Raw genomic sequence first — 22,232 nt, forward strand, 5'->3', positions numbered from 1 at the left:
GCCCAAAATGCTATGAGCATTGTAAGATTGTGCATCAAGATTGATCCACATTACTTATATGTAAGAGTTTGCAAGAACCTCCCTAACATGTATACATAATTGAGGTAGGGATCACAAATTCAAAGTGCCCTCTCATCAAATTCCATTTCAATATCTTTTGGCTAGAGTATTCATGGCCATGTATAATTACAATATGTGGTTGACTCTCAAACCATTGGAAATTTTTGAGATAGTTGAACTAATTTTATACCATAATGAAGAAATATGTAACTTTAGTCATGCAAATTCTTGAGGTCACCAACATCTAGTGGAGAATAAAGTTTCTATCACAACTCTATTTGAAAACAAGTTGATAAATGTTTTAATGAATATAGTCATTTATCAATAAACTTTATGTTGAAAGGTATTCCTAGATCAAGCTCATATGTACTTCATGTATTCACTAGTAAAGTTAACAAGTTATTCACAAACATTTGAACTTGTAAATGAGAGAGTTAGAATAGAAGGTACACATTGACGTTGTGGCGGTTGAAAATATGGAGAACTCAAACATGTTCATTGATAATAGTGAAGCACCCTTAGATCAAGCTAGCTCTATAATATGCAAGAATTGATGTGTAGAAAAAATATTGAAAGATGATAGACATCTATATGTTTTTTATTTTCAATGCATTGCCAAACTGCTATTGTATTATTGCAAGGTTTCACCTAAACCACCATGCTAAAGGGTGGTAGGTGCGGAAGAGGCCATGCACAACAGTCGGGAGCAATTGATCTTCTGACCAGTTGGAATGCACACACCCACCTCTACCAACTAGGCTAAAGCTCATTGGAAACATCTATTTGTTGCTTTGAACTTTGAACCAAGCATGACATTATATTGTTTTTTGGGTCTGTCCTCTTCCTAATTTGGCTTACATACATACCATTATCTTAAGCAAGGGAAAAGTTTGACATATGTTATGCTTTCTTGCAATTCTAGCAAGGAAGGTAGAATAAGATTTTCTGCAAAAAAAATTAGTTCTCCAATGAAGGATGGGTTTTCCTCATCTTTTACACTCACAAAAATGCCACCTTTGAGATGAGGACTTGAACCACCATATTTGCAATGTTTCATATCTCATTTTAAAGCCATAAGGGCATATCTCGCCATTACTCATCTATTGAGGTTAAGAGAAGGAAACCATGGCTTAACAAATGCCAACCCTTTTGGCACATACCATTAATGTGGCTGTTTTTATTTCACTTCATCAATTTACATTTATGTCCCCCTTGAATACTTTATTTTCACCTATTACATTCACACCAATTAGGAAAGAAAAAATCAATCATAGCAATTCATTTCACTTAATAATAGTGTACATTAATATTGAGTATCATGACAAATTCCTACAATAACCTTTCAATCATGTCCTAAGGTCTATAGATATCAATAGCCTTTACATGCTTTAATATTCAAAGAATCTATGAACTTTTAAAAGGAAATTGATGCCTATGGCCTTACAAATTGGGGTTGTCCGCAATAATAAATGTATATTTATGCAAATCACAAATATGTATGTGAGTTCAAAATAACATGTGCTGAAGAGATATCATTGTCATCATAAAACAATAAAGAGATCGCAATCTCTCAATTTATTTGATAACTACCATGTCACTTGTCCCTTGATTCTAAGGTTTAAGAGTGTACATAATTAAAATAAGTTCAACCTTTAAAGAAATTTCATAAGTTGTAGAAAACATTAAGGATCTTTGATTTGGATAAGTCCTTTTTTATTGTGTGAAATCTACATCAATTTATAATGACATGGTCCTCTAAGGACTATAAAGAGAGTTTAAATGCCTTGGAAAAACATGATCCATCTTGAGTCATATAGTCCTCATTGTTACATAGACACAACATGCATATGCATGTTGCTATCTAGCACAAAGTCAAATCAAATATGTATGAAATAGAAGGAATTACAACAAAATCGTGTAGGTGCAAGATATGAAGGTGTCTATTAATCACAACCAAGCCTGGCATGCTTTGGAAAATATGAGATTGTCTAGCAAACGTGGCAAACGTGGCAAACGTGAACATTGTGAGTTTATAGTGTGGCATCGCTCAACTCATTTGGAAGATATTATATGGAGCTAGGACAATAAATATATACAACTAAGGTAGCTATCATAATTAAATTTTTCCATTTATGAAATTTCATATGCTATTTTTTTGTCACCTTGTCTATGACCACTTATAAATATAATACCATGTTGTAAATATTCAAACAATCATTGAGAAATTTGTAACTAAGTAATGTAGGGATGAGAAAGCAATCGTATTATCAATGATTGTAGAGCAAAGTGACACTTTTTAGTAACTCCCTAATATATTTTGAAGTATATATTATAGACTTAATATCTATGTTTAAAAGCTTTCCAAGAGAATAGCATGGCATTTATTAGCATTGGATCAATGAAAATGCCAACCCATATGATAAGACATCAAACAAGTCTACACATTCTATTAGTCGTAATAATTACATATGTTTGTAAGTTTGAAAAATGCTACAATTACTCACATCAGTTAGGAAAATCATTTCAAATCAAATTAAATTAGTATTGATTTGTAAAAGGCTCATAAAAGTGACCAAAAATGTATTATTTACAAATGTGCCCACGCCGTACACAACTTCTCAAACAAGTGTCGCACATGCAACTGGGACATTATTTTCTACACATGCTTTTTCATGCACTCATATGTTGAAATAAGTGTTATGACACATGGTCATCCTTTTCAAAAGTGTGGGACCAATTGATGAACCTTAGGGCCATAGCACTCATATCTCAATTCAAGTTGTGTGATTTCATGTGGTTAAGTACTAGTTGGGTGCCTGCATTTAAATCTCACAAGTTGCACATCACATCTTCTACAGGTGAAGCTACTACCCTCAAAATGGGGTGTATGAAACCGAGCAGAGTTACCATGACCTAGCAAGAGGGGATTGGTCGACAAATTTCTCGCTTCTCTTCCTTATACTACTTTGTTTTCTCACACATGGGACTTTTTGGGTTCATTATCCTTTAACTTGTTGTGTAGGTGGGTGAGATCTATCATTAACGTAGTCGTTTGTGCACATCAACTTGCATATGGAGGAGCTCTTAGAGGCATGGATGCCAAGGATTCTACATTGCTGATAAAGTATGCTAACCCTTTAAATATGGGAAGCCAAAGGCCATTGATGTGTAATGGACATCAACACTCACATAATTTCTCACACCTTGAGTTATCAACTGTGGCAATTAAGCTATCAAGTTTTTCTCACCTCCAAAGCTAGGCTTGACAAGCACTACATAAGTTACCAACTATGGCAATTTGGTTATCAAGTTTTTCTCACACCTTGAGTTACAAACTATGGCAATTGGGTTACCAAATATTACCAACATAAGTGAGAGTGCTCACCTACAAAGCTAGGCTTGACGAGCACTACATTTTGCTAACAAGTTGGTTGTTTCTCTCAAGGTGGAAGTGTGTGGGCTTACAAGTGGCTTACTCAAGGTTGTTTAAATTATCGCCTCTTGGTTGTACTAATCTTAGCACAAGCTTCACCCCCCTCTCCCTTACCCAATCCCTATATTGCCTATTAGCCTACTTCAATTCCTTTGTAACCCCTGTGTTGTGCCAAGTACGTAGCTTACCTACACATGCATCCTATTTAGCCTCATTGTGCTTACATAATAGGCTTACCTACTAGGAAGGCTAAACAACAATGGTTTCTCCTCCAATTTGTCTCTAAATTATAGAAATATGGACAAAATAGTATGTGGCTTACTAAAACACCTCTAAAATAGCAAGAGCTACAAATAGCTTTGAAGTTTTGCATATTGTTTGCAAAGTGCATATTTGTTGCATTCTTCCTCTTTATAATCTTCCATAAGGTTAGACCACACATCTTAGACATATAAACTGCATTTATTTTAAAAACAACCTAAGTTCTAGCATGTGAAAGATTCTTCAAGACGTGCTATGTGCACATTTGGACAATTCCTCCCTTAATAAACTACCTTCATATGACACAAATAATTAATTGAATAACCTAGAGGTAAGGGTTTAAATTAGTATAATAGAAAAAATCCTTCAATCCATTCTATTTCTATCCTTTGTTTATCTCATTAAGTTACCTTGTAGCGTAAGCTCTCTCTCTCTCTCTCTCTCTCTCTCTCTCTCTCTCTCTCTCTCTCTCTCTCTCTCTCTCTCTCTCTCTCTCTCTCTCTCTCTCTCTCTCTCTCTCTCTCTCTCTCTGTGTGTGTGTGTGTGTGTGTGTGTGTGTGTGCGTGTGCGTGTGCGTGTGCGTGTGCGTGTGCGCGTGCGCGTGCGCGTGCGCGTGCGCGTGCGCGTGCGCGTGCGCGTGCGCGTGTGCGTGTGCGTGTGCGTGTGCGTGTGCGTGTGAGGAACCAGTGTGGGGAAGCTCTTTATTTCTCCTCCTCCTCTTCTTCTTCTTCTTCTTGGAGCCCCGATGATTGTGGAAATGGAAGTGGAACTTGCTCGAGGCATGTTGCAAGGATCGTGGAGCCACCATTGAGCATTCGCTTTACAACATTGAGGAGAAGGTAAGATGATGGTGCGCAGATCGGTTGCAGAATGCTCACGTAGTGAATCCCGAAAGGTCCCCAAGAACAATGAACTCTACCTTTTTGCACAAAAAAACAATGTAAAAGCATGAACGACAAAAAGCAAGAGACCAATTGGGTTCAATCTCCCCCATGCCTTGTGTGAGCGCTTCACAAAGCATGTATTTTATGTATATTTCCATCTTCATGCTCAATAATAGCCCAATTTATAAAAATATGACAAGCTTTTAGCTTTTGAGTTTGCTTTCTACAAAAATAGGAAATAAAGCTAATGGACGGTGCCCATAGAGTCTGGCACGCCCAATCTCAATGTCCAAATAGAAATAACATATCCGTGCGCATAGGCGCATACAAAATAATAATCAATAATCAATGTCTCAATAGACATACCAAAATATAGGCCTGGCGCCTATCAAAATATAATCCAAAGGTCGAATACTCGCTAGACTCCAATGCTTTCCTCCGCCACTGCTGCTATCTCTACACATCAACTGAAGTATTCACAATCGTTAGTAAAATAATACAATTAAATCGACAAAAGTGAATACCTAGCAGTCTTCAGCTACGTTTATTACGAGTGCGCACTCTAAACTCATAAACGTTTATTAATTTAATATGCATTTTGCGGAATCACCCGCTATGGAATCACCCACGTACATACTAAGTTAATGAAACGCCCGAAAAGGACAGGCGTCCCCATCAACTTCTCGCACAATGAATCCTCTTTGTGTATGAGCCCCGATCATCTAAGTTTACGGAATCCACCGTAAAACCTCACGGAATCCACCGTGGCACGGAATCCACCGTGGAATATGCCTCCTGGCATCATACCCCCGGGGTGGGATAGCAATTAACCTCAATTGCTATTAGCTCAATGTGGAGCTAACAGAGTGGGGAAAGCATTTAAGTCTCTAGCGTGCATCCATTGTGCTTCCTCTACAGGATGGTTCTTAAATTTTACTAGATATCTAGAATACATTCGGCCAGTTCTAGTGGTCATATAGTCAGTGTCTATGATGGCTTCTGGTTCAAGTATTTCAGTCTCTTCCTCTAATAAAGGTGGGTTTTCATAAACAGGGTGGATAGGTAATTGGCCTCTAAATGGTCTCAATAAACTAATGTGAAATGTATTATGAATTTTCCAATGAGATGGCAATTTTAACTTGAATGCATTATCATTTATCTTATGAATAATTCTAAATGGTCCATAAAATCTAGGAGCTAATTTAACAACTGGATGTCTATCTACACTTTGCAGTCTATGCTTTTCTATTCTAAGCCAAACATAATCATCAATTTTGAAATTCATAGCTTGTCTTTTCTTGTTGGCTTGTTTGGTATATGATTGTTGGGCTTTAGCAATCATATCCTTAACCTCATCAAAAATACTATGATGCATAGTAGCAATATCATCAGCACTCTGTATTCTATTAGACAAAGATGCAACAGGTGTAGATAATCTATATCCATAAATGACTTCAAAAGGTGCTTTCTTTGTAGATGTGTGCGGTGTATTGTTGTATGCAAACTATAATAAATGCAAATGAGTGTCCCATGTTTGAGGTTTAGAGATAGTATATGCACGTAAAAGATCTAGAATGGTGCTATTTGTGGCTTCTGTTTGTCCATTTGTTTCTGGATGAAATGCAGATGAGAAATCAATCTTTGTGCCTAGATTTGCAAACAGTGTAATCCAAAAATTATTACAAAATCTAGAATCACGATCTGAAATAATCACTTTTTGGCAATCCATGGTTAGTAAAAACAGTTTTCAAAAATAACTGTGCTGCTTGTGATGCTGTTAAAGTTTTCTTACATGCAATGAAATATGCTTGCTTACTAAATCTATCTACAATTGTCCAAATCATGTCATGATTAGATTTAGTATTTGGTAAACCAGTAATGAAATCCATAGAAATATGTTCCCAAGGTTTAGATGGAATAGACAAAGGCATTAGTAATCCATACTGTTTACCATGATGTCTCTTTATTCTTTGACAAATTAAACATTCAGAAACAAAATTAGATACATCTGCATCCATATGCGGCCAATAAAAATCTTCAGTTAACATGCGTAATGTAGATATGATACCTCTATGACCTTGATATGGGGAACAATGAATTTCATTCAAAACAAAAGATCAGAACGGAATAGTAACACACAGTCTCTTTTCAAAAAACATAAATCCATCATTATATGATAATGAATCAACAGGAATGAAATTATTTTGAACTAATTTTTGCCAATCAGAATGAAAAGTAATATCCTGGTGATATGTATCTTTCATAGCAATCAAAGAATCAAAAGATATGACAGAAATATTATGAATTGCAGGTCTTCTACTCAATGCATCAGCAACTACATTTTCTTTTCCAGGTTGGTATTGAATGATAGGATGAAAACTTTGAATGAAGGAAGCCCATTTGATATGACGGTCCGAAATTTGGGGTTGGCTAAGTAGATGTCTAATGCTTTGCTGGTCGGTCTTTATCATGAATTCTGAACCCATTAAATAGTGCTTCCACTGTTTTAATGCTTGTACAACTGCTAATAGTTCTTTGTCATAAGTGGAATATTTCAGCTCAGAGAGTTTCAGCTTAGAACTAGAATATGCTATTGGATGATTGTCTTGCATTAGTACGGCTCCTATTCCTGATCCGCTAGCATTGGTCACAACTAGAAAGAATGGTCTATTAAAGTCAGGAAATTGTAGAACAGGGGCATTGGTTAATGCACGTTTCAGTAAGTCAAAGGATTTCTGCTGAGTTTCAGTCCATTGATAAACAATTCCTTTCTTGAGAAGTTTGGTTAATGGTAAAGCAAGTAATGAAAAATTACGTACAAACTTCCTATAGAAACTAGCAAGACCAAGGAATGAGCATAATTCATGCACGTTTTTAGGAACAGGCCAATGCAATATTACATCAATTTTCTTAGGATCAACTTTAATTCCTTCTTTTGATACAATATGACCTAAATATTCTATTTCTGTCTTAAAGAATTCACTCTTTTCAGGATTTGCAAACAATTGATTTTCTTTCAGTAATTGAAAAACTAATGATAAATGCTCATAATGCTCTTTCTCACTTTGACTAAACACCAAAATATCATCAAAGAAAACAATTACACAATACTGATATTTCAGAAAGATACGGTTCATCATTCTACTGAAAGTAGCAGGTGCATTAGTCAATCCGAATGGCATGAGTAAGAATTTGTAATGGCCAAACTGTGTTCTGAATGCAGTCTTAAATATGTCAGATTTATCTAGCCTCACCTGATGATATCCAGACTTAAGGTCAATTTTACTAAATATAGAAGATCCTTGCAGTTTGTCCATAAGGTCATTAACTCTAGGTATAGGATACCTATTCTTTACAGTGATCTTATTTAAAGCTCGGTAGTCAATACACATACGATAGGTATTATTCTTTTTCTTAACTAAGAGTACAGGTGCACCGAATGGAGAACTGCTAGGTCGAATTAAGCCTCTATTGAGTAATTCTTCAACTTGACTCTGGATTTCTTTTTGCTCTATCTGATTGTGCCTATATGGTGCTTTGCAAGGTGGTTGTGTGCCAGGGATACAATCAATCTTATGGTCTTCTGGTTGTGAAGGTGGTAAGCGTGGTGGTAGGTCTTCTGCAAAACATTCCTTAAAATATGCAAGAAATTCCTTATGCCTAGGGTGCATATGATTTTCCTTTGCGTGCAATTCATTCACCCAAATGAGATATGATTTAGTACTCTTGCGTAGTGCACGTTTTGCTTGAGTATGCGAAAGCAATGGAAAAATATTAGATGCATGCATACCATATAATGTAATAGATTTTCCTTGAAAATTAATATTCATTGTGTGTGTGGAATAATCTATATTTGGATTATGCTGGTGTCTCCAAGGCATTCCTAAAATAATGTCGCTTGACTGTAATGGGACAACTAAGAAATTTCTTCTTTCAATATATGAACCAATTTGAATCTCTAAATCTTGTACTTCTTGTGTGCCATTGTACCTAGTACCTAAAAATGCAGCTTTTATGCGATAATGCGTAGGTACAGTCTGTAATTTCAATTCCTTTACCAATTTTGCTGAAATAAAGTCATGAGTACTACCGTCATCATGCAAGATAGTTCTTTCCTTTCCATGCACCATACATTTTATAGTCAATAATGAATGTGGAGTAGGCATACCTGGTAAAGTGTCGGAAGTAGTAGTAGGATCATCCTCATCTTCAGTGAAATCAGGCATATCCTCATGCTCGTCGTCGTCCATGGCTCCAAGATAGTTTATATGTGCTGGTGGCTTCTTTGAATGACAATTTGCTGCGAGATGCCCGGGTTGGTGACATTGATAGCATACTATTGGCTTGGCTTTGGTTACATTATTTCCAATGGCTGGAAGTCTGGGTATATTTGGATTTGCTTGTGGAATAGGCTTAGGATTTGGATTGACATTGGATGGTAATGCAGGTGGTTTAGCCCAATTCTTGCGGAAAGATGGTGATGAGAAACGACCTGGATTAAACCTTCTAAAATTGGAATTGAATTGTTTAGATCCATAGTTACCATTGGCTTGGAATTGCTGTGGTTGTCTGTCTCTTCCGCGTAACTTATCTTCAGTGTCGTGAGCTAAGGAGATGGCGTCTTCAAGGGTAGCAGGCTTGAACATGTTCACTTCAGCGTAGTAATGTCCAAGGAGTCCAGACATATACTTCCGCTTATGTGTCGTCTCTGGTACGTCTTCAAGCATGCGTAGCTGTAGGAGTGCATTCCAAAAACGCTCTGTATACTGTGGAATAGGCTCACGATCCCGTTGTTGAAATAAATCCCATTGCTTGATAGCCTTCTCATGAAATTGCAGTGGAAGGAAATTCTGCATGAATTTCTTCTTGAAATCTTCCCAAGTAGCAGGACATTCTATGCTCTTACGTACTACAGTCCACCAAAGTGATGCTCTGTCTATCAGATGATTAGTAACACACTTGATTTTATCTTTTTCTGGATAGGTTTCCTCATGGAAATAGTCATCAAACTGGCTAATGAATGATAAAATAGTCTTTCTTTCTCGTATGCCATTGAAAGTGCGAAATTTGAAACTTCATTTACTTATCTTGGATTCCTTGCGAATGGTTTGTGCTTCAAGAGTGGCGTCGATGGTACGTCGAATCAAATCTTCAGCTTGAGGTTCTTCTTTGTCGGTAGACGCTCTTTGTAATTTTGTCAATTGCGCTTGCAATGCTTGCCTAGCCCTTCGCTCTTCTTCCAATTGTAACATGATTAGATCCAGCTTTTGTTCCATGGTAGGCTCAAGTAAGTCGTCTTTAGTCATAGGATCATCCATATGTTGGGTCGTCATCCTGTAAAACTCAATAAACCTTTCTCACTCAAAATCAAGTTAGCGGGATGAGCGTAGCTCAAATTCGGGGTTACAAGGCTATGTATTTTTGGGTATTTCTTTCTCAATTTTCAGAAAATCTGCAATACTTCCATCTTCATTTGCTGAAAGTACTTCAACGAACTTGTAGATAGGTAGAACACCTTGCCACGAACAACTTTTTAGTTCAGAGTTTTTGCATAGGAACAAGCCTTCTAGGAGTTTTGAGCACTAGTCAGTTCTGACTCCAATTGACTAGTCTGACTTGCAGAGTTGCAGACTTAGCCGACTTACAGAGTTGCAGACTTGCAAAACTTAGGCCGACTTGATGAACTTGCAGGACTTCATTCCACTTGACTTCAGAACTTGACTTCTGGTGCGCAGGACCCGGAGTTTGGTGACTTTGTTGCCCTGTGTGACTTGCAGAAAGCTTAGCTTGAATTAGTAGATTAAGCTTAAAGAGCTTAATCAACAGTCGTCGTGATTTCGTGGGGGGGGAGGGGGGGCTGTTTTTCGTGACGGCGCGAAAAACGCGGGCCTCCTCCAGATCAATCGATGTGAAATTTGAAGCTTAAGGCTTCTTCTAAGCTTAAGTAAGCTTAAACTTATGAGAGATGAAAAATATGAATTTTTTTTTCTCACTGTTTTTCTTGACGACTTGATGAAGGAGATGGATGCGTGGTCCTCCGCCTACAGAGTCTGGTCCTTCGCGATCTGACAGTAGAAACAGGGGTTCTTGATCGCCAGAAGTCTGCCTGTATCGACGGTTCGCGATGAGATTGACTGTAGAGCCCGATCGTTCCTGGAGCTCCGCCTTCGCCCGAGATTGGTAGCGATTGGAAGCTCTTGATCTCAGCTCCGCTCTGATACCACTGGTGCGCAGATCGGTCGCAGAATGCTCACGTAGTGAATCCCGGAAGGTCCCCAAGAACAATGAACTCTACCTTTTTGCACAAAAAACAATGTAAAAGCATGAACGACAAGAAGCAAGAGACCAATTGGGTTCAATCTCCCCCATGCCTTGTGTGAGCACTTCACAAAGCATGTATTTTATGTATATTTCCATCTTCATGCTCAATAATAGCCCAATTTACAAAAATATGACAAGCTTTTAGCTTTTGAGTTTGCTTTCTACAAAAATAGGAAATAAAGCTAATGGACGGTGCCCATAGAGTCTGGCACGCCCAATCTCAATGTCCAAATAGAAATAACATATCCGTGCGCATAGGCGCATACAAAATAATAATCAATATTAAAGTCTCAATAGACATACCAAAATATAGGCCTGGCGCCTATCAAAATATAATCCAAAGGTCGAATACTCGCTAGACTCCAATGCTTTCCTCCGCCACTGCTGCTATCTCTACACATCAACTGAAGTATTCACAATCGTTAGTAAAATAATACAATTAAACCGACAAAAGTGAATACCTAGCAGTCTTCAGCTACATAAATAAATCAACTGGTTAGAAATACATCCTAACCTTAATTTATTACGAGTGCACACTCTAAACTCATAAACGTTTATTAATTTAATATGCATTTTGCGGAATCGCCCGCTATGGAATCACCCACGTACATACTAAATTAATGAAATGCCCGAAAAGGACAGGCGTCCCCATCAACTTCTCGCACAATGAATCCTCTTTGTGTATGAGCCCCGATCATCTTAGTTTACGGAATCCACCGTAAAACCTCACGGAATCCACCGTGGCACGGAATCCACCGTGGAATATGCCTCCTGGCATCAGATGATGAGTTCACTACACCCTCATCAATTTGTTTTTTCTTGCTTTTGTGTGGTTTGGGAGAAGAATGGATACATCAATGAGTAGGTAGGATGTATAGGCTATGTGAGAGGTACTCATTGCCAAATCAAATGATGTGCTTGAAACAATAAGCATCCCATCAAGTCTGGCGGTTAAGCTTGTGAAAGCCCCGATATTTTCATTATATTATGGGACACGATGGAATCGTTTATGATAGCATATATTCTCCCTATCATCCATCGGAATAGAAGCATGACCCAAAACAAACTAGCAGCCCATACTCTAAAACATATTGGGAGTAGAGCTTGAAATGAGTGTGAGATAGGCTAGAATGGATTAAGTAGGAGAGTTTGATGATTTTAGATTGAAATTTGTTGAGATAGATTAGTGAGTGAGCATAATCTTAGGAACAAACCTTAGAAAATAAAAACCATGTTGTAAAACTCTTTTTGTCTCTTTTTTTGTTAGATATGCTCAATGTCCCACCCTCATAAGGTGCCACCAACGGTCTGTGGTGCCCTAAGTGTTGTAAGGCTCCCATTGAGAAGAAGCCATGTGTGCCCAGACATTGGTTGGGTCCTAACTTATATGGCTCCCATTTAAAAGAAGCCATGTGTGAGCCTATGGGTCCTAACTTGTATGTCAAATAAGGTCTATTTGACCAAATGCCAAAAAGACAACCTTTATGGATCTACCCTTTGGTTTAAGTAGAATAGTTGTGCTAGTAGCAACTCAAGGCACAATGCATCAAGTTGTGGGTTATGGAAGTTATCAAGGACCCTTTTTTGGGGTCCAAGGGCCACATAAGCAGTTCTTGGTTGTGGGGGTGAGGGAGGGGGTCTAAGAGGGGCAACTAGCTCCCATGATGGGGATTCAAGGTCCTACTACAATAGTAAAGGGAATATTCCATAGCTAACTAGGAAAGGTTCATAATATAGTCGAACAAGTCAACTAAACTACCTTCCAATGCTATAAAAGAAAGACCCCTCCAAAGCCATCATCAATCTATCTTTCACCCAATCAGAGTTCTTCCAACTACCCTTAACCTCTTTTCTTATCATTTATCTAGATCTCCATCTAAGCTTCATAGTGAAAGCATATAAGTGGATAGAACCATCTTTGTATCAATTTGTTTGAAATTAAAGTAGTTTTTTTTCTTCTCATATTTGTTGTGTATTCTATACTCCTTGCTCAAATTATATATGTTGTGCTGTGTAATGTTTACATTTTGCACTATGAGGAATTGATAAGGGGCCTGCTTGTAGAATTTGAGGGTTCGAGACATCCTACATCTTTATGTGGCTTTTGTGGATTGAATGAAATGCTAATTCTTTGCTTGTTTAATTTTCTCCATGAGATTTTGGGACCCAAACGTTATCCTAATGAGATCGAAGAGTAGGGAAGAAGAAGAAACTGAGGTGCTACATTGTGTGGACCTCTCCAACATCTATGCCTAAAGGCAAGACCGCAATAGCTATGAAGGCTTCAAGCTTTTTCCATTTGGCCCCTCATTGAGATTAGATGACCTACTTGAACAAATTTATCTAGTTGACTCAACCCCCTCCCCCTCAACTCAGATATGTCTCCTTGGTTGCCTCAATTCAAGGTAAGGCCTTATTAGGCATCCAAAATTGGCTAGAAGTCCCTTGTAGCACCCGACACACTCTTTTTATTCATTTTTATCTAAAAATCAAACCAAAATGGTAGATTCCTTGTAAGCCTTTAAACTTTTAAAACAAAGAAAACAAAAGAGTGAAAATATCAACCTTAATGAGGTGACTAATTAGGCCATTATAAGGCAATTGAGTTGGCATGACAGCTTTCCATCATTTGGCCCTCTCCTCTCCTCCTCATTATTGTGCCAACCAGCCCATCCATTTAGCCAACTCTATCACCTCCCAAAACTATCAACTATTCAATCGAATTCTCTCCACCATGTGTATGGGTGACTACAAATTGGGCAATCGAGCTAGCAATACATAGGCAACAATGTCATGTGGCTACCCCTATGGGGACTATTTGGAAATTATGTGGCCACTCATGACACTGTCAATCAATTGATTAGTTTTAAATGGGCCTCTACATGGGTTATTGGAACATGTGGCAAATTAATTGCTTATGTGGCCAACTTCACAGCTCATTCAACTACACAATTGGGTGGCTATTATGGACTCAAGTGCGTGGGGCCGAAAGGTGGCAAGTGGTTAACAATCATCCTAGCAAATGGATGAATAGGCCAATATTTTGAGGACAGCTAAATAGGCCTCACAAGCAACCAACTTGGCTATTCGACCTTGGGCCTTGAGCCACATTGACCTAAGTTAAGGCCTTGGGCCTTGAGCCATGCAAACGACCAAATAGGCCTATGAGAATAGGCCCAAATTAAGGCCTTTGATGTTAACCATTATAGTTTAACCACAAGACTTCAAGAATTGGCCACAAGGCTTTTGGCTAGGAGTTAGGTCATTAGGCCTTACAACACAAGCACCTTAAATGCTAAGTATTCACTTCAAAGAGACCCTTAGGCCTTTATACCTTGCACATTGACTAGATCAAACTTGAATGGGCACTTAGGCCCCAAACACAAATGATTTAAAGGCTAACTAAGCTAAGCCAATCACAAGTGGATTGTGGACCCATAATCATTAATTATGGTTGTGAGAGAAGACTGAAATTGTCACTACTAGTTGTTTTGTATCCCTAAACACAACAATTAGGCCTATGAAGGGCTTGAAATTTTGCAACTTGGTCCATTAGGGCCATATTGGCCATTGGGACCTTAAATTACACAAGTGGGCCTAAATTGGACCATGTTCACCATGCATGGACCACATAGGACCTAAACTCATCTAGGTACAGTTGTCTCAAACTATGGATGTCAACCTATAGACCCTTCATCATAACTATAACAACAACCATGTGTATTACAAGTTTGCTACTTGGGCCTTGATTGGTATAATCGAGCTAGTAAAGCATAGTGCTTTGTCCATTAGGCTTCCTATCCACTATGCATTGGCCAAGGGTGATCTTCAACACTAGGTTACACTTTGGCTCTTTCAGCTTTAAAACATTCCAATTGGGTTTGTGAAGGCCTCAACCACCCTAGATGTTAATACAAATAGAGGGGGGGCACAACCCGATTTGATCACGCCAAGATAAGGAAGTGGTGAGGTAGCCTCCGAAGGCTGATTATTGTGCTAGAACGGAAAAGATTACTCTTACCTATGACTAGAAATCACTAAGGTACTAATCAAGTAAAGTAGCTAAATTACTTTTTCTCTCATTGAACACATAATCCTTAGGCAGCTACATTGTGAGACCTTCCAACCACCAAAGCAAACAAAGTGTAATGCAAGCATGCATTTCTCTAAGACTTGTCAAGGTACTCTACTATGAAGTGCCTCAAGGGTGTTTTCTACCTATCTAGAGTCTCGCTCAATCATTGACACCCCCCAACATTTGGGACCACAAGCATTTGAGCTCAAAGGGCAATATACCATGCTTGCAAAACTAAGATCCTCAAAGTGACACCATGAAGAATCTTTGGAGAGATTCAAAGTCTCCTTGAAACCCTTGACCCATTGTGATTGCACCTAAGGGATGGGACTACGTCACAAATCTTGAAGCTAGAAATTCTATGTTGTCAAACAACCCAAAGAGGACCCCTTCGATACAAAAGGTGAGAGCCCTTGATATATCAGCAAAAGTACCACCTTCAAAATCCGCCCTCCTATCTCTATACCTCCTAAAGCTTGAGTAGTGACCACTCATGGACTCCAAGAGTTCCATCGATACCACTTAAAGAGATGCCTACCCATCTTCATTGAATAAGACCACAATATGTTTGATAAGGGACATTAAGGTGTGAGGCATTTGTAATGCATTGTTGATAGGAAGCCTAGATCTTGAGAGTTCAAAATAGCCTTAACCCTTGGTAATCTAGGTTGTGCATGTGAGGGAGACCTAATAATGCAACCTTAAACCCCTTGACCCATCAAAGTCAAGATGGACAATAACACCAAGCACAAAGTAATAAATGAAAGTTGATTCTTTGGACCTCATGATCTAAGGCATGATAGTCCCTTCTTGCAAAGAATGAGACTCGTCGCCCTCTTTTGAACTGTCTTGATGCTCCAACAAAACACCCCAAAGGTCTAAAAACTCAAACATGTAGATCAAGAAAAGCTAGGCTAGGAGAATTCCATGATATTTTCACATCCCAAAATAAGATGCATTTTGGGCCGCTCAAACACCACTAGAGCTAACCTAGTTTTGAGAAGAAAGAAGTAAGAGACAAGTCACTATTTGGCAAGCAAAGAAGGTCAAGAAAGAATCGCACTTTTGTGGAAAAAGACCTCAATTGAGAGCAAGGAGTTACATTCCAAAAGGCCCAAACCTAATTGGCAAAGGCATTGGTAGATAGCTAGTATGCAATGATGGGTTTCATGATCCCTACAGCTCACTCAAGGATACTAGTTAAGAAATCATTAGTTGTAGTTGCCCAAACCACCTCCATCTCACCATACACAATAAAACCAAACCTAAGAAGAAATAGCCAAGGGAGGAAATGTTGTGTGATCTGTAAGGAAAGCCATCCACAATTGGACAAGATAAACTCCCGAAGATAGCAACTAAGCAAGAACAATTGCCAAGCACCCATAATCAATATGCCTAATGAAGAAGAGACCATGGAGAGACTTGTTTCTTCAAAACAAAGTGCAATTGACCCTTCACAACCTAGCAATATTTCCCAACATGATGTGGGAAAGCCCCTTAAGAAGACAAAAGAAAATGGGATCCATGTTGAGCAGCCCAATGACAGAGTTGCCAAACCAATTGAAGGCACAACATCTCCTAACTCCTCACCTTCATCATCTAAGAGAAAGAAAACAAAGAAAAGAAACAACAATAGGAGCAAATAGCTATAGAAGCCACAAAAATAGAATCCAAGGAAAATAGCGAGAAGCCAATAGTCTTGACACACAACCAATCCATGGACATCCCCATTCTTGCTTCTCTGAAAAGCGCCAAGCTAGTGACCGCTATTGAAGGTTCTAAGGATTCCAAGCAATAGGTACTTCCAACTATTGCAAATAAAACTCAACTTGCCAATTAACAAAGAGCCTGATGTCTAATCATGGGGAAAATAACTTATCTGATAATGATCAAGACATGGTCACCAAGGAGCCTAAAGATAAACATAAGAATCTTGGAAGCATAAGTAATACTACGCTCATTCAATCTTGCATGAACCTTCCACCAGGTTAAAGCCCAAAAAGCCATCAAAACCCTAGAAGAAATGGTAACAAAGCAAGCTCACTTTAAGAATAGGAATGCCACTCAGTGTCCTCATAGAATTGGATGCTAGGTTGAAGCTGCTTGCATGTTTTTATATCCACACCGACTTTGGCACATTGCCTAAAGAACATGAGGAATACCTAGGATAACTTGGGAATAGCAAAAACATCTTGGTAAGCACTACAATAGACTTCTAGAAAATCTTGCCTAAAGAACATGAGGAATACCTAGGATAACTTGGGAATAGCAAAAACATCTTGATAAGCACTACAATGGACTTCTAGACAATCTTCTATGGCAAATCTTAGATGAGGAAGTTGAAGAGTGTCACTTAACATTTATATCTAATGAATTACTTTGTTGTCACAACTTGTCCGAGGTAGAGAATTTAAAACAGCGAGATGAGGAGCAAAGCCAATTAAAGAAACATAGGTTTAGTGATCGATATTTGATGGCTAAACTTAGAGGCTAGCGAATGACTATTTGGGGGAGCAATGAGCCATATCGTGATCTCAAAGAGACCCAACCCTACTTCCTTTCACCTACTAGCTAGTATCCATGGTATGGCCGACCCATCATAGACTATCCCTTACTTGATAAAATTCTAATGGAAGAGGAACTATAATTTGCTAGTAGACTAGGATAAGAAACAATACTACTCGATGTTGCACAATAATTATCCTTCCTAGTAAAGTTCCCATGACTCCATGATGCTTACACTGCACTAGAATATAATCCTAAGTTCTACAATTGGTTTTTAACATCTCAAAGTGACACAAATTTATAGATTGTAAATATATGCATAAATTAAACATGGTTTTAATAATTGTGTATAGATCAAACTAAATAGGAAAAAAGATCTGCACACCTTAGAAGCAATCATTGTTAAAGATAACTAGAATCAAGGTCAACACAATTAGACTCGAGTAAGTGGTACTTATTTTAACATTGCCCTCTTAATAAAGTTTGGAGCTTGTCAACTACATGTACTTTCATATTTCTATCAAATGAATGCAAGATAGTATAGGTGATTACATTGGTTGATAATATAGGTGACTATCAGCCCTTGGAAGAATTACCAAAAGCACCACCAAGCAATGACGGCCTACTCTAAACATATCATTGGAAGAAATTTTAAGGACCACATCTACAAAGATCATGCCCCATATGCAAGCATGCCTCCATAGGCATTCTCTTAACTATTCTCTCTACCAACAAACAAGGCACAACACCAATGAGAAGAAAAACTTCTATCAATAGCAAAAGCTCCTTCATCAACTAAGCCATAATTTCAACAACACCCCACCTCAAGTCCCATGAACCACTCAATCATTACTTCTTCAGTATCAACCAAGTTAATCCCTCCTTAAGAGCCACCTTACGTCTCTTGATCTTATCGTATTCTTCTCATCAATGTTGGAAAGCTATTTTATAGTACATAGTATTTTAAAATAAATTAAAAAAATAAAATATAAAAATATGCATGTACAAACACGGACTACACCTAGGGGTCCTTAAGTTAGGTATGCCTAGTGGCCTTGGTCGACCAACTCTATCTTAACTCCCTAGCCCACTCCCTAGTCTCCCATGTAAACTCAAGGCACATCAAGGGCAAGACATACCTAGGGAACCTCGACTCATTAGACATGTATCCCTTAGTCACTTGCATAAATTCCTCCAATCCCCAAGGTTCTTCTCATTATGCCACATTGACTCCTTTACCCCTCAACAACAATAATACTTCCCATCAACCACCTATCAGCACAGTGGCCGGTGCCCTACTTCACTGGCAATCAACAAACGAAATCCATCATGTTGTCTCCTAACTATATAATAGCATGTATTGGCACATGCACTCACGTAACAATTACATCACAACCTATACACAAATTAGATCCTTAAGTGTGGGACAACACTCTGGCCTTTGCCTCAAGTTTGATCCATCACCCAATCTATACATATGTCATGTACACATAAACAAACTAGCATTCCTTTGGGAAAAGAGCACAAAAGTCCCTTGCAAGTACAAGAGACTATGGTGGCTTGCAAGTTCTACCTCAAGCTGACATCCCTATGGTACCCACCTTCAACCAATGCATTTGATCCCAAATGGCCTCCGCCATAAGATCCTAATTCCATGAGCTACATCTAGTCTCCATTACCACTTCTTTCTTGATATCTATTGTGCAAAAAAACTCTGATTCCCACATTGATCTCCCAACAAGCTCAATATCCAAATTGAGCCCCAATGATAACCACTACTCTCCTCATAGAGATCCCATAACTATCCCTAGCATCCCTCATCTTTGTTACAAGCTAAAGCATGCTACCCTTGATGAAGTACTATGGGACTGACACTCGGCTAGGAGGGGGGTAATGTTAACAATATAACAAAAAGGTGGCAAAACAACAGAGCAAATTAGTAATGACAAACATAAGTGACAAAAGTAAAGAGAAGTGCAAATCAAGCAAAGGGCACGAGGCATACAATAATTTTCGATCAAAGTGTATAGTCATACAATTAGTTGTAAGATTGTCTTGAAAATCGAGCATAGCACCTGTGCAAGTTGTAATAATTCCTATTGGAAAAAAAGACATGCAACTCGATAAGGGTATGGGCACCAGCTTTCATTCACTTTCATGATGGTTGGTGTAATCTAAATATGTATGCATAAACCGAGAAAAATTAGCGGAGAGCCAAATAGGGGAGATGGGCAACCAACTTAAATGGAAGCCCAAACTCAAAACCCCATGTATAAAAATTGAAAAGTGAATGGATAAGCTCATTCTTGAGGTGCATAATCTTGAGAGCTCTCTCTTCTTGCTTCTTGCTGAGAGAGAGAGAGAGAGAGATAGAGAGAGACAGAGACACAGAGAGACAGAGAGAGAGAGAGAGAGAGAGAGAGACACACACACACACTGTGTGTGTGTGTGTGTGTGTGTGTGTGTGTGTGTGTGTGTGTGTGTGCGTGTGTGTGTGTGTGTGCGAGCGTGCACGCACGTGTGTGTGTGTGTGTGTGTGTGTGTGTGTGGTAGAGTGAGGGACTAGTGTGAAGAAACTCTTTCGTCATCTTCTTCACAAAGCTTGCTCAACGATTGGGGCAACAAAAGTGGAGCTCGCTCGAGGAACGTTATAAGGATCATGGAGCCATCATCAAGCTGTTGCTTTGCAACGTTGAGGAGAAAGTTAGGTAGTGAGTTCCTTAACCTCTCATCTATTTGTTTATTATTGCTTTCATGTGGTTTGGGAGAAGAGTGGATAGATTGATGAGTATAGAAGATGTATATGTGAGAGGCAGTCATTGCCAAATCAAATGAAGTGATTGAAACAATGTCTCGTCAAGTCTAGTAGTTGAGTTTACAACTTTAGAAAATGGAACGACTTCTCTTCAATCCGTCAAACACCTTCTTTAAGGTTACGCACATGGTAGGGTGGTGTGAATAGAAATCAATGAGATCAATCCTTCCATTACCTTACATATAAGAGAATTTGAGTTACCAATTTGAGGCAAAATCGTGGAGGCTAAACTTGTGTATTGTCATTCAAGATACCCATAAGTGGAGATTATATATGTAAAAGTTGGATGAGTTATAGTGGGACCCAAGAGTGGAGCTAGATGGCATCTTCTATCTTGTAAGATCTCATGATTTTTTTCTTATGCAAACATGGATCAACACACATTTTTGTCGCTAGTTGGTTGGCATAGGTGTTGTAAGATAATGTCTACCATGTTAAGACTTCAAGCTCGTTTATCTTTAGTATGTGTGTAAACGACACTCTATCATATGTCCAACTATATCAGCAAGCGTGGGACATTAAATAAGTCGATGTGGTCTATAAGACCTTTAGTGTGTTGTATTCACTTCAGTTATATATTATGGAATAATGAAGGAAATGAGATGAGAACACACTGCTCCTCTCTGTTTCTCCAACCCTTCTCTCTGTCTCTCAACATGGTATTAGAGCCATGAATGGGCTCTATGGTGGATAGCACTTCGGAAGAAGACTTGAAGACTGAAGGCCAAGGGTTCCTATGAATAGCAAGCTACATGCCATTGTTATTTTACAAGGTATGTGTTGAAGGTATTTCATCTTGCTTGAAGGAGAGGCAGTCCGAGCCTGTCTAGAGCATTGTGCAGGCTTGTTTGAGCACTTTGAAGAATGCATTGGCCATCATTGGTGTGAAGGGCTGATGTTGATCCCCCCACACTGCATCACATGATTGCGCATGTTTCTTGTTTTATCTCCTCTATTGCAACTGAAGACATTGATCACTAACCTAGCTATCCAATGCTTGGAGATACATTGTGGAAGGTACTTGAGGTCTTGACATGGCAATGCATTGATGGATGCTCAGTTTGAAGGTTATGCACAAGTACACAGACCTGGAATAGAGCATGAACTATTGTAAACACTGAATATACAGCACACACTAGAACTTGGTTGAAGCATTGAAGCTATCTGACCTGCATTCTTGGCTCCATTGAAGTGTAGATACATCCTGGAAGACATATGTATTGTGTCTTATGCATTTGAGTTGCAATTTTTGGACAAAACATTCAAATTTGAGAGTGTATGACAAGCTGAAAACTGTCATAAAACTATGGACAGCAAGCACTCATTGGTCCTAAAGCATTACATAACATTGGTTAACTTCTGTCAAATGTATGACGTGACATATGTCTGCTGAATGTTTGGAGGACTAAGATGAGCATTGAATGCTCATGAAAGCTGAAGTTTGGAGTTGAGAATAAATGCATTGGCATTGTTTTGTCCTAATGGGGATGACTTTTGCAAATCATCACCCTAACATTGTTGAAGCAACTAGAGGGTTGAGGGCTCTACTCCTTTACATATACCAAGATTTTTCAATGGCATCTAGCTTGAAATTCGGCTTAAGGACATGCTCCTAGGTAGCTCATGGAGGCTTATGGTAAGCCCATGAACCATGGCACTATTCTAAGGCATTTTGGGGATGTCTTGTAGGAGTTTGTATTCCTATGGTGCAAAGGTTCAAATGGCTACTAGAGCGGGTCAAAGGCAAGCTTCAAAATACATAGGGCTTAGCCAAGACCTAGCTAATGTATTTGTGATAGCAAAGACAACTATGCCATCCTACAAAAAGTTTGTGGGCACTATATTCCACTTCATAGACTAGTTGGAAGAAAGTGGAAA

Source organism: Lygodium microphyllum, chromosome 4 (assembly GCF_053477565.2).
Source record: "Lygodium microphyllum isolate KBCC chromosome 4, Lygodium_microphyllum_v1.1.10, whole genome shotgun sequence".
NCBI lineage: Eukaryota > Viridiplantae > Streptophyta > Polypodiopsida > Schizaeales > Lygodiaceae > Lygodium > Lygodium microphyllum.